The sequence below is a fragment of the Stenella coeruleoalba genome (assembly GCF_951394435.1).
Source record: "Stenella coeruleoalba genome assembly, chromosome: X".
In the NCBI taxonomy this organism is placed as follows: domain Eukaryota; kingdom Metazoa; phylum Chordata; class Mammalia; order Artiodactyla; family Delphinidae; genus Stenella; species Stenella coeruleoalba.
Window position 1 is genome coordinate 56,736,045 of NC_137152.1, and position 13,572 is coordinate 56,749,616.

General features: G+C 40.1%; 1 protein-coding gene and 1 long non-coding RNA gene across 3 annotated transcripts in view; one reads left to right on the forward strand and one right to left on the reverse strand.

Annotated features, from left to right (window-relative positions):
* LOC307180951 overlaps positions 1–11,588 on the forward strand; it is a 142,285-nt gene extending 130,697 nt beyond the window's left edge. Inside the window, exon 3 of the long non-coding RNA XR_013825834.1 lies at positions 10,527–11,588. This is a non-coding gene — a long non-coding RNA (uncharacterized lncRNA). The remainder of the gene's footprint in view (positions 1–10,526) is intronic.
* Positions 1–13,572, reverse strand: part of HDAC8 (histone deacetylase 8) — a 244,890-nt gene that overhangs the window by 185,277 nt on the left and 46,041 nt on the right. The window lies entirely within an intron of this gene.

A 13,572-nucleotide genomic window follows, 5' to 3' on the forward strand; every position in this document is an offset into this window, starting at 1 on the left:
GAATTTAGGCAGCCACGGGCTCCTCAGCCCACAAGCTTCATCAGTTTGCTAAACAGTTTTGATATCATTCTATCAACATCTATTGCTTATCCTCTTTCTCGTAATTTCCTCTACTTCTCCTTCATGTCTATTCCCCTTTCACCATTTCAATTTTTTAAATATCTTTATTGGGGTATAATTGCTTTACAATGTTGTGTTAGTTTCTGCTGTAAAATAAAGTGAATCAGCTGTATGTATACATATATCCCCATATCCCCGCCCTCTTGTGTCTCCCTCCCACCCTCCCTATCCCACCCCTCTAGGTCGTCTCAAAGCATAAAGCTGATCTCCATGTGCTATGCAACAGCTTCCCACTAGCCATCCATTTTACATTTGGTAGTGTATATATGTCAATGCTACTCTCTCACTTCGTCCCAGCTTCCCTTTCCCCCCCTGTATCCTCAAGTCCGTTCTCTACGTCTGCATCTTTATTCCTGTCTTACCCCTAGGTTCTTCATGACATTTGTTTTTCTTAAATTCCATATATATGTGTTAGCATACGGTATTTGTCTCTCTCTTTCTGACTCACTTCACTCAGTATGACAGACTCTAGGTCCATCCACCACATTACAAATAACTCAATTTCGTTTCTTTTTATGGCTGAGTAATATTCCATTGTATATATGTGCCACATCTTCTTTATCCATTCATCTGTCGATGGACATTTAGGTTGCTTCCATGTCCTTACCATTTCAATTTTGTAACATTGGTGAAATGAGTCTATTTTGTCAGTTTTCTCCTACCTCTTTACTTGTCTTTCCCAATTTACCACTTCACTACTTTTTCTGGCGGTTTCTATCCCCTTTGCCATTTTCTGATTTGGATTTAAGAACTTTTTGGTTAAAAAATGAACCATGAGTAGTAGAGATGGCGGAAGAGTAAGACACGGAGATCACCTTCCTCCCCACATATACACCAGAAATACATCTACACGTGGAGCAACTCCTACAGAACACCTATTGAATACTGGCAGAAGACCTCAGACCTCCCAAAAGGCAAGAAACTCCCCACGTACCTGGGTAGGGCAAAAGAAAAAAAGAAAAAACAGACAAAAGAATAGGGACGGGACCTGTACCAGTGGGAGGGAGCTGTGAAGGAGGAAAGGTTTCCACACAATAGGAAGCCCCTTCGCGGGTGGAGACTGCGGGAGGCAGAGGGGGGAGCTTCGGAGCCGCGGAGGAGAGCACAGCAAGAGGGGTGCGGAGGGCAAAGTGGGGAGATTCCCGCATAGAGAGGATAGGTGCCGACCGGCACTCACCAGACCGAGAGGCTTGTCTGCTCACCCGCCGGGGTGGGTGGGGCTGCGAGCTGAGGCTCGGGCTTAGGTCGGAGCGCAGGGAGAGGACTGGGGTTGGCGGCTTGAACATAGCCTGAAGGGGTTGGTGCACCACGGCTAGCCAGGAGGGAGTCCGGGAAAAGGTCTGGAGCTGCTGAAGAGGCAAGAGACTTTTTCTTCCCTCTTTGTTTCCTGGTGCGCGAGGAGAGGGGTTTAAGAGAGCTGCTTAAAGGAAAGACAGGCGGGAGCCGCGGTTAAAAACGCGGACCCCAGTGACGGGCGCGAGCCGCGGCTAAAAGCGCGGACCCCAGAGATGGGCACGAGCCGCGGCTAAAAGCACGGACCCCAGAGACGGGCGGGAGATGCTAAGGCTGCTGCTGCCGCCACCAAGGGGCCTGTGTACACGCACAGGTCACTATCCACACTCCACACCCACTTCCGGGAGGCTGTGCAGCCCGCCACTGCCAGGTTCCCGGGATCCAGGGACAACTTTCCTGGGAGAACGCATGGCGGGCCTCAGGCTGGTGCAATGTCACGCCGGCCTCTGCCGCCGCAGGCTCGCCCCGCACTCCGCGCCCCTCCCTCTCCCCGGCCTGAGTGAGCCAGAGCCCCAGAATCAGCGGCTCCTTTAACCCCATCCTGTCTGAGCAAAAAACAGACGCCCTCCAGCGACCTATACGCAGAGGTGGGGCCTAATCCAAAGCTGAGCCCCTGTGAGCTGTGAGAACAAAGAAGAGAAAGGGAAATCTCTCCCAGCAGCCTCAGAAGCAGCGGATTAAAGCTCCACAATCAACTTGATGTACCCTGCATCTGTGGAATACATGAATAGACAACGAATCATACCAAATTGAGGAGGTGGACTTCGAGAGAAAGATTTATGATTTTTTCCCCTTTTCCACTTTTTGTGAGTGTGTCTGTGTATGCTTCTGTGTGAGATTTTGTCTGTACAGCTTTGCTTCCACCATTTATCCTACAGTTCTAACTGTCCCTTTTTTTCTAAATAATTATTTTTTAATTTAATAACTTTATTATACTTTATTTTATTTTACTGTATCTTCTTTCTTTCTTTTTTTCCTTCCTTCCCTCCTTTCCTTCCTTCTTCCCTCCCTCCCTCCTTTCTTTCCTTTCCTTCTTTTCTTCTTTCTTTCATCTTTCCTTCCTTCCTTTTTTACCTCCTTTAGACAATGAATCATCCCAAATTGAGGAGGTGGACTTTGAGAGCAAGATTTATGATTTTTCCCCTTTACCTCTTTTTGTGAGGGTGTATGTGTATGCTTCTGTGTGAGATTTTGTCTGTATAGTTTTGCTTCCACCATTTGTCCTAAGGTTTTAACCGTCCTTTTTTTTCCTAAATAATTATTTTTTAATTTAATAACTTTATTATACTTTATTTTACTTTATCTCCTTTCTTTCTTTCTTTTTTCCTTCCTTCCCTCCTCCCTCCCTCCTTTCTTTCCTTCTTTTCTCCTTTCCTTTCTTCCTTCCTTCCTTCCCTCCTTTCTTTCTTTCTTCCTACTTCTACTAATTCTTTCTCTCTACTTTTTCTCCCTTTTATTCTGAGCCGTGTGGATGAAAGGCTCTTGGTGCTGCAGCCAGGAGTCAGAGCTGTGCCTCTGAGGTGGGAGAGCCAACTTCAGCACACTGGTCAACAAGAGACCTCCCAGCTCCACATAATATCAAACGGCGAAAATCTCCCAGAGATCTCCATCTCAACACCAGCACCCAGCTTCACTCAACGACCAGTAAGCTACAGTGCTGGACAACCTATGCCAAACAAATAGCAAAACAGGAACACAACCCCATCCATTAGCAGAGAGGCTGCCTAAAATCATAATAAGTCCACAGACACCCCAAAACACACCACCAAACGTGGACCTGCCCACTAGAGAGACAAGATGCAGCCTCATCCACCAGAACACAGGCACTAGGCCCCTCCACCAGGAAGCCTACACAACCCACTGAACCAACCTTAGCCACTGGGGACAGACACCAAAAACAATGGGAACGACGAACCAGCAGCCTGCAAAAAGGAGACCCCAAACACAGTAAGATAAGCAAAATGAGAAGACAGAAAAACACACCGCAGATGAAGGAGCATGATAAAAACGCACCAGACCTAACAAATGAAGAGGAAATAGGCAGACTACCTGAAAAAGAATTCAGAATAATGATAGTAAAGAGGATCCAAAATCTTGGAAATAGAATGGAGAAAATGCAAGAAACATTTAACAAGGACCTAGAAGAACTAAAGATGAAACAAACAATGATGACCAACACAATAAATGAAATGAAAAATAATCTAGATGGGATCAACAGCAGAATAACTGAGGCAGAAGAACGGATAAGTGAGCTGGAAGATAAGATAGTAGAAATAACCACTGCAGAGCAGAATAAAGAAAAAAGAATGAAAAGAACCGAGGACAGTCTTAGAGACCTCTCGGACAACATTAAACGCACCAACAATCGAATTATACGGGTTCCAGAAGAAGAAGAGAAAAAGAAAGGGACTGAGAAAATATTTGAAGAGATTATAGTTGAAAACTTCCCTAATATGGGAAAGGAAATAGTTAATCAAGTCCAGGAAGCACAGAGAGTCCCATACAGGATAAACCCAAGGAGAAATACACCAAGACACATATTAATCAAACTGTCCAAAATTAAATACAAAGAAAGCATATTAAAAGCAGCAAGGGAAAAACAACAAATAACATAAAAGGGAATCCCCATAAGGTTAACAGCTGATCTCTCAGCAGATACTCTGCAAGCCAGAAGGGAGTGGCAGGACATACTGAAAGTGATGAAGGAGAAAAACCTGCAACCAAGATTACTCTACACAGCAAGGATCTCATTCAGATTTGATGGAGAAATTAAAACCTTTACAGACAAGCAAAAGCTGAGAGAGTTCAGCACCACCAAACCAGCTTTACAACAAATGCTAAAGGAACTTCTCTAGGCAAGAAACACAAGAGAAGGAAAAGACCTATAATAACGAACCCAAAACAATTTAGAAAATGGGAATAGGAACATACATATCGATAATTACCTTAAATGTAAATGGACTAAATGCTCCCACCAAAAGACACAGATTGGCTGAATGGAAACAAAAACAAGACCCATACATATGCTGTCTACAAGAGACCCACTTCAGACCTAGACACACATACAGACTGAAAGTAAGGGGATGGAAAAAGATATTCCATGCAAATGGAAACCAAAAGAAAGCTGGAGTAGCAATTCTCATATCAGACAAAATAGACTTTAAAATAAAGACTATTAGAAGAGACAAAGGAGGACACTACATAATGATCAAGGGATCGATCCAAGAAGAAGATATAACAATTGTAAATATTTATGCACCCAACATAGGAGCACCTCAATACATAAGGCAAAAACTAACAGCCATAAAAGGGGAAATCGACAGTAACACATTCATAGTAGGGGACTTTAACACCCCACTTTCACCAATGGACAGATCATCCAAAATGAAAATAAATAAGGAAACACAAGCTTTAAATGATACATTCAACAAGATGGACTTAATTGATATTTATAGGACACTCCATCCAAAAACAACAAAATACACATTTTTCTCATGTGCTCATGGAACATTCTCCAGGATAGATCATATATAATGGGTCACAAATCAAGCCTTGGTAAATTTCAGAAAATTGAAATTGTATCAAGTACCTTTTCCAACCACAATGCCATGAGACTAGATATCAATTACAGGAAAAGATCTGTAAAAATTACAAACACATGGACGCTAAACAATACACTACTTAATAATGAAGTGATCACTGAAGAAATCAAAGAGGAAATAAAAAAATACCTAGAAACAAATGACAATGGAGACACAACGACCCAAAACCTATGGAATGCAGCAAAAGCAGTTCTAAGAGGGAAGTTTATAGCAATACAAGCCCACCTTAAGAAGCAGGAAACATCTCGAATAAACAACCTAACCTTGCACCTAAAGCAATTAGAGAAAGAAGAACAAAAAACCCCCAAAGTTAGCAGAAGGAAAGAAATCATAAAAATCAGATCAGAAATAAATGAAAAAGAAATGAAGGAAACAATAGCAAAGATCAATAAAACTAAAAGCTGGTTCTTTGAGAAGATAAACAAAATAGATAAACCATTAGCCAGACTCATCAAGAAAAAAAAGGGAGAAGACTCAAATCAATAGAATTAGAAATGAAAAAGGAGAAGTAACAACTGACACTGCAGAAACACAAAAGATCATGAGAGATTACTACAAGCAACTCTATGCCAATAAAATGGACAACTTGGAAGAAATGGACAAATTCTTAGAAATGCACAACCTGCCAAGACTGAATCAGGAAGAAGTAGAAAATATGAACAGACCAATCACAAGCACTGAAATTGAAACTGTGATTAAAAATCTTCCAACAAACAAAAGCCCAGGACCAGATGGCTTCACAGGCGAATTCTATCAAACATTTAGAGAAGAGCTAACACCTATCCTTCTTAAACTCTTCCAAAATATAACAGAGCAAGGAACACTCCCAAATTCCTTCTACGAGGCCACCACCACCTTGATACCAAAACCAGACAAGGATGTCACAAAGAAAGAAAACTACAGGCCAATATCACTGATGAACATAGATGCAAAAATCCTCAACAAAATAGTAGCAAACAGAATCCAACAGCACATTAAAAGGATCATACGCCATGATCAAGTGGGGTTTATTCCAGGAATGCAAGGATTCTTCAAAATACGCAAATCTATCAATGTGTTAAACCATATTATCAAATTGAAGGAGAAAAATCATATGATCATCTCACTAGAAGCAGAGAAAGCTTTTGACAAAACTCAACACACATTTATGATAAAAACTGCAGAAAGTAGGCATAGAGGGAACTTTCCTCAACGTAATAAAGGCCATATATGACAAGCCCAGAGCCAATATCATCCTCAATGGTGAAAAACTGAAAGCATTTCCACTAAGATCAGGAACAAGACAAGGTTGCCCACTCTCACCACTGTTATTCAACATAGTTTTGGAAGTTTTAGCCACAGCAATCAGAGAAGAAAAGGAAATAAAAGGAATCCAAATTGGAAAAGAAGAAGTAAAACTGTCACTGTTTACAGATGACTTGAGACTATACATAGAGAATCCTAAAGATGCTACCAGAACTCTACTAGAGCTAATCAATGAATTTGGTAAAGTAGCAGGATACAAAATTAATGCACAGAAATCTCTTGCATTCCTACACACTAATGATGAAAAATCTGAAAGTGAAATCAAGAAAACACTCCCATTTACCACTGCAACAAAAAGAATAAAATATCTAGGAATAAACCTACCTAAGGAGACAAAAGACCTGTATGCAGAAAATTATAAGACACTGATGAAAGAAATTAAAGATGATACAAATAGATGGAGAGATATACCATGTTCTTGGATTGGAAGAATCAACATTGTGAAAATGACTCTACTACCAAAAGCAATCTATAGATTCAATGCAATCCCTATCAAACTACCACTGGCATTTTCCACAGAACTAGAACAAAAAATTCCACAATTTGTACGGAAATACAAAAGACCCCGAATAGCCAAAGCAATCTTGAGAACGAAAAACGGAGCTGGAGGAATCAGGCTCCCTGACTTCAGACTATAGTACAAAGCTACAGTAATCAAGACAGTATGGTACTGGCACAAAAACAGAAAGATAGATCAATGGAACACGATAGAAAGCCCAGAGATAAACCCACGCACGTATGGTCACCTTATCTTTGATAAAGGAGGCAGGAATGTACAGTGGAGAAAGGACAGCCTCTTCAATAAATGGTGCTGGTAAAACTGGACAGGTACATGTAAAAGTATGAGATTAGATCACTCCCTAACAGCATACACAAAAGTAACCTCAAAATGGTTCAAAGACCTAAATGAAGGCCAGAAGCTATCCAACTCTTAGAGGAAAACATAGGCAGAACACTCTAGGACATAAATCACAGCAAGATCCTTTTTGACCCACCTCCTAGAGAAATGGAAATAAAAACAAAAATAAACAAATGGGACCTAATGAAACGTCAAAGCTTTTGCACAGCAAAGGAAACCATAAACAAGACCAAAAGACAACCCTCAGAATGGGAGAAGATATTTGCAAATGAAGCAACTGACAAAGGATTAATTTCCAAAATTTACAAGCATCTCATGCAGCTCAATAAGAAAAAACCAAACAACCCAATCCGAAAATGGGCAGAAGACCTAAATAGACATTTCTCCAAAGAAGATATACAGACTGCCAACAAACACATGAAAGAAGGCTCAACTTCATTAATCATTAGAGAAATGCAAATCAAAACTACAATGAGATATCATCTCACACCAGTCAGAATGGCCATCATCAAAAAATCTAGAAACAATAAATGCTGGAAAGAGTGTGGAGAAAAGGGAACACTCTTGCACTGCTGGTGGGAATGTGAATTGGTTCAGCCACTATGGAGAACAGTATGGAGGTTCCTTAAAAAACTAAAAATAGAACTACCATATGACACAGCAATCCCACTACTGGGCATATACCCTGAGAAAACCATAATTCAAAAGGGTCATGTACCAAAATGTTCATTGCAGCTCTATTCACAATAGCCCGGAGATGGAAACAACCTAAGTGCCCATCAACAGATGAATGGATAAAGAAGATGTGGCACATATATACAATGGAATATTACTCAGCCATAAAAAGAAACGAAATTGAGCTATTTGTAATGAGGTGGATAGACCTAGAGTCTGTCATACAGAGTGAAGTAAGTCAGAAAGAGAAAGACAAATACTGTATGCTAACACATATATATGGAATTTAAGAAAGAAAAAAAAAATGTCATGAAGAACCTAGGGGTAAGACAGGAATAAAGACACAGACCTACTGGAGAACAGACTTGAGGATACAGGGAGGGGGAAGGTGATCTGTGACAAAGCGAGAGAGAGGCATGGACATATATACACTAACAAACATAAGGTAGGTAGCTAGTGGGAAGCAGCTGCACAGCACAGGGATATCAGCTCGGTGCTTTGTGACCGCCTGGGGGAGTGGGATAGGGAGGGTGGGAGGGAGGGAGACGCAAGAGGGAAGAGATATGGGAACATATGTATATGTATAACTGATTCACTTTGTTATAAAGCAGAAACTAACACACCATTGTAAAGCAATTATACCGCAATAAATATGTTAAAAAAAAATGAACCATGAGAGATCCTTCTAGGAGCAACTTTTCTCTCCAGATGTTTCCTACAATAACCCAGCAAACTTTAATCATTTCAATTTTCAGGTTATTTGGATTTGGGATAAATGAGTTTTTAAACACCCCCCTCCAAAAAGAAGGCAAGTAAATGACCCAGGGTCAAATTTGCACAAATTGACTTTGCGGTGGTTCTTTCCTCTATAAACCCAATTTAGCTACTAAGCTAGCACCTTTGGATTTAGAATTTATACAGGAATATGTGTGAAAAAGGATTAGGTCAAGAAGGCCCTACTTGTTAACAGAAACAAATCCATTAACTGTGTGACAAAACCGAAAATGTTATCCAGGAAATAAATGTGACAGCAACATAATTCTACACAGTTCTCACTCTCTACACACCATTTGGCATGATAAGCAGTCACTACTGAAGACAAATGAAGGCTTGGGAGAGTAGAAATAGGTAATATTTGTTTTAAAATGAATCAAGAAAAGCAAATATGAATTCATTATGTTGAAAAGTGCCAGAAGGCCACTTTTAGAATCCACAGACCATATTTCCCTTTGGATAATTATACAGTCCAAGGTAAACTAACGGAAAAAGTGCAAAGCAGTTCGATTAACCACCAAGAATCTTAGGTAGTTTATAAACAGAACCTAACATTTGCACTACAGAAGAATCAAGGTGGTGAGTGGGTCCCTGAAAATTGCTGTAAGATTAACTCAGCTAGGGAATAAACTGAATAGACAGGTCATGATGAACTGAATTCACTTGTTGTTTCCTTTGGACATACAAGGTCTCATTTCTCTGGATCTAAGCTTCTTTAGCACATTTTTCTCAGATGACACAGGTGGAATTTTCCTGCTCTAAAATATGTTTTTATTCAGTAAAGTATAGATTAGCAAATCAAAGTCTTCACTTGGCTAGTGAATTTTTCTTTCATACAGTTTGCATTTAGGGAAGGAAGTAAATGAGAAGAAGCCAAACAAGTTTCCAAAAGCAATTTCCCAGCGTGTACCCCAGGTTCAGCCCAGATTTCGTCAATATCTGCTACCTCCAATGATCTTAGCCAATTAGAATCTAGAGCGTAGAAACACCGGGTAACTCTAAGTGATAGCAGTAAGATTCAACCAGCTCCAGTCTACTGCGTTTACTAAGGCATAAATATACAGATAAAGTTTTTAAAGAGGTTAAAGAATATGTATAAAACAACAAAAAAAGTGTGGTGTAACTTTTTCCTGAACCAGAAAATTTAATTAACCAGAATATTCCCTCCCTGAGCATTCTGGTTAATCAAAAACATCATTTTTTACTTTAAACTCTCATTTAATGAACTTAAAAACCTCAATGGTTTAGACATCAATACTGGGTTGAGGAGTTAAATGTACTCTCTTCCTCCACAAGAAAAATAACATATTAGGTATAATTGATGGAAATCGTGCCTGTTCAACCTTTTCTAGTTAAACAGAAAAAACACAAAAGCACTGGCAAAGCAGCTGGCCCACGCTTAATATATATGTATTTGTATTTCTGCACCTGGTCCTGGCACACAAGACGAGTATCTCAAGAGCCAAAGAATTTATGTGCTTGCATCCCCAACCTACGTAATAGACCCCATTAAATTGGCTGGAGTTTATATTAGGTGTGGACAGGAGGAAATGCCATTGTGTTCAGTGAACTGATCACAACCTCTGTCGAATCAGGAGAGAGAGGAGGGTGCTTGCTTTAAAATTGCAGGGAATGCTTTCAGACTCTCTGGCTTCTGCTGATGCAAATCTAGGGTAATTTTTGACATACAAGAAAAAATATGGATGTTCCTCAAATATCCTTTTGGCCATCGGATGAAGCCCCTGCACAAAATTTGACTATGTATTACCGACACTGTTTAAAACTTGGATTAAAAACATCTAGAGTGTTGTATTGTTATGTCTACGTTAATTATAAATACCCGAAAGAAAGGATATAAAATTCTGAGCATTCTTTTTTTTTTTTTTTTTTTTTTGCAGTACGCAGGCCTCTCACTGCTGTGGCCTCTCCCGTTGCGGAGCACAGGCTCCGGACGTGCAGGCTCAGCGGCCATGGCTCACGAGCCTAGCCGCTCTGTGGCATGTGAGATGTTCCAGGACCAGGGCACGAACCCGTGTCCCCTGCATCGGCAAGCGGACTCTCAACCACTGTGCCACCAGGGAAGCCCCTGAACATTCTTTTTACACCTTTTCTACAAACAAAGGACTAGTTAAATTCTGAAATATTATTCACAATTATTATATACATATACTCTACTCAACATCTTTCACTTGTAGATTGTGACTTCCTAGTGAAATGGTAATTGTTTCTATTTCATAAAAAGTGAACTTTCATGATTTATGTCTTATATTTAATAAGGAGCTGTCATGCCCAAGGCAGGAAGTAAACGGCCTTCCTGGCACACATAGGCCTGGTTGAACAAGGCTTGGAATCTTTGTGGTCACCCCTAGAGAAAGAGCCCTGAAATATAACATCACTGCTGGTTCCCACTAGTCCTGTGGCCTTCCTCGGATGCCTCAGTCTCAGGTAGTTCACATAAGACGGGACACTGTATGGGATCAAACTGCAGGTAGGTGCTGGGGACTCATTCTGTGCTCTGTCTCTGTACGAGGGGTTGTAGACGATGCAAGATATCATGGACCCTGCCCTTGAAGAGCTTATGACTGAGTTGAATTGAGTTGTAAGAAAAGACTAATACACATATTAAAAAATATGTAAGATGTGCATGAGTAAGTGTTAAAAGTATATGGTGTAGACTATGCTTGTCTCGACTTCCAACCACCTAGCCCTAATCTGGAAGCTTTTTTCTAAGGGGCTCAGGGGACTTATGAACTCATTTACTCTCATCAGCTCCATGTGAAGTTGGAAAAAATGGCTAGTCCTCTTTCACAGTTGAGAAACAAAAATGATTTACATCCTAGGGTACTTAAGGAATTGGCTGCATGCTCCAGAGCCTCTAGCAGTGCTGTATTCCTCCCATAGTTCCCTCCTCGATTGCACCTTTTACACTGCTCATTACAGCATCCTAAAACATGATTCTGACAATATCAGTACCCTGCTTAAAAAACCCTCAATGAGGCCCTGTGCCCACAGGAAAAAAAGATCCTTTCTTTACCATAGGACGCAAGGCCCTTCATAATTTTGTCCCTGCCTGTTTCTCAGGCCTCATCTCATCATCCCCCTCAAGTATCCAACACTTAACTGCATCAGACTTTCCCCCTATTTTAAACATATTATATTCTGCAAGTGCCTGGGGGCTTTGCATATATGTCATCTTGGACATAGAATGACTTCCATCTCCTCTGCCTAACAACCTCCTACCCATCCTTTAAGATCTAGCTGTGAAGATGTCCCGAAGTTCCACCTTCTTTTCCCAGGCAGAGAAAGTTGATTCCTATTTTTGTGTTCTAGTAGCTTCTTCAAACTTCTACCATAGTGCTTAGCAAACTGGCTTGCAACGATTACTTCCTGTACCTGCCTCCTCTATTACGCTATAAACACTCTGCGAGCAAGGACTGTACCTTATTCATCTTTATACTGTCAGTACCTAGCACAGTACTTGGCACATGATAGGCCCTGGAGAAAGCTTTTTTTTTTAATTTTAAAGAATTGATAGGAATGGTGAAATATCTAAAAAATGGAGAAAAAGATTCATATTATTTACCTTGAATAAAGAGAAAAATAAACTTCGGATTATACATTTACAAATTCAAACATGATAAACTAGAAAAACATGTGAACAGATCACTAAAAGACTGGTCAGTACCCAAATCAGGAAACTTTAAGGGCCCATAACTCATCGCCCAACATCCCTCTTAAAACATACAAACAAATAAACAAAGCATGGGTTTTCATAAGGCTGGACCTAGATGTAGAGACATGTCATTAGCTTTTTTTTTTAAATGTGTGATAGAATAGGGAGCTTTGCATTAAATATGTCCCAAAATAAAGTTAGATGTGGCAGTGTTGTTTGACAGACACACTTAAAATTGAAATGACTTGAATCAACTGGCAAAGTGGGTGGATATCACTAGGGTGAAATGAAATATTGAAGGTAATTCACTAATGTGAGACAAATAAAGAGGGTGGAAGATATGCTGGAAGGTCATTTTTGAAGTGGTTCTGAGTATTGCAGCATAGCTGTAGGCCACTGGTAGACTTAATCTGGGAAATAAACGGCTTCTTCAACTCATGGCTACTCCCTCAAACCAATGGTCAGGCTTTAAATGGAGAAAGAACCATTTGGGGCACATTTGTCTTTGTAGTGACAAGCACATGCATAAGTGGTGATTGCTGTCAGTAGCAGCATCTTTAAATATTGAAGACAGAGATGTGGAAACAGCATGAAGGAATATCAAGATGGCGAGTTCCTAGTGGGTGTGCATGCTTGGGCAGAGGTCGGATCAGTAGTTTTTAAATGTTTCTTAAGCAGCAGAATGTTTTTTACAAATGAAATTTTATGTGGAATCCCAACATATAAAACAAACAAAATCAGCACTGCTCTGGTTAAAGTGTGAGTAGGGGATGGACATTTGGGGGTCCAGAACCCTATACATTTAGCAGTCCCTCTACTTCCTGTAGCTGCTACTGAAGCACCTTTAAGGAATTCCTGGGATAGATGCTGTGGAAAAGGTTTCTACGTGGAAAGAGAGGTTAGAATAGGTGACTTCTAGTTCTCTCTGACTCTGAAAGTCTACAATGTGATAGTCTTCCTTATTTGTAATAACCTATAAGGAAAAAGAATCTGAAAAAAATTACATATATATAGGTATATGTATAATGCATTACTTTGCTGTACACCTGAAACTAACCCACTGTAAATCAACTATACTTCAATAAAAATAAATTAAAAAAATTTAAATGATAATCCTCTTTCTAATATTCAAGATCAGTCAGGAAATCAGGATTTTATCCCACTTACAAAAAAAGTCCAGTAGAGGGCAACACAAATAACTAAGGGTTTGAGCAATAATATTGTTTTCCAGAACTGTATCTCTTTTTTAATTTTATTTTTTTCATTAAGAC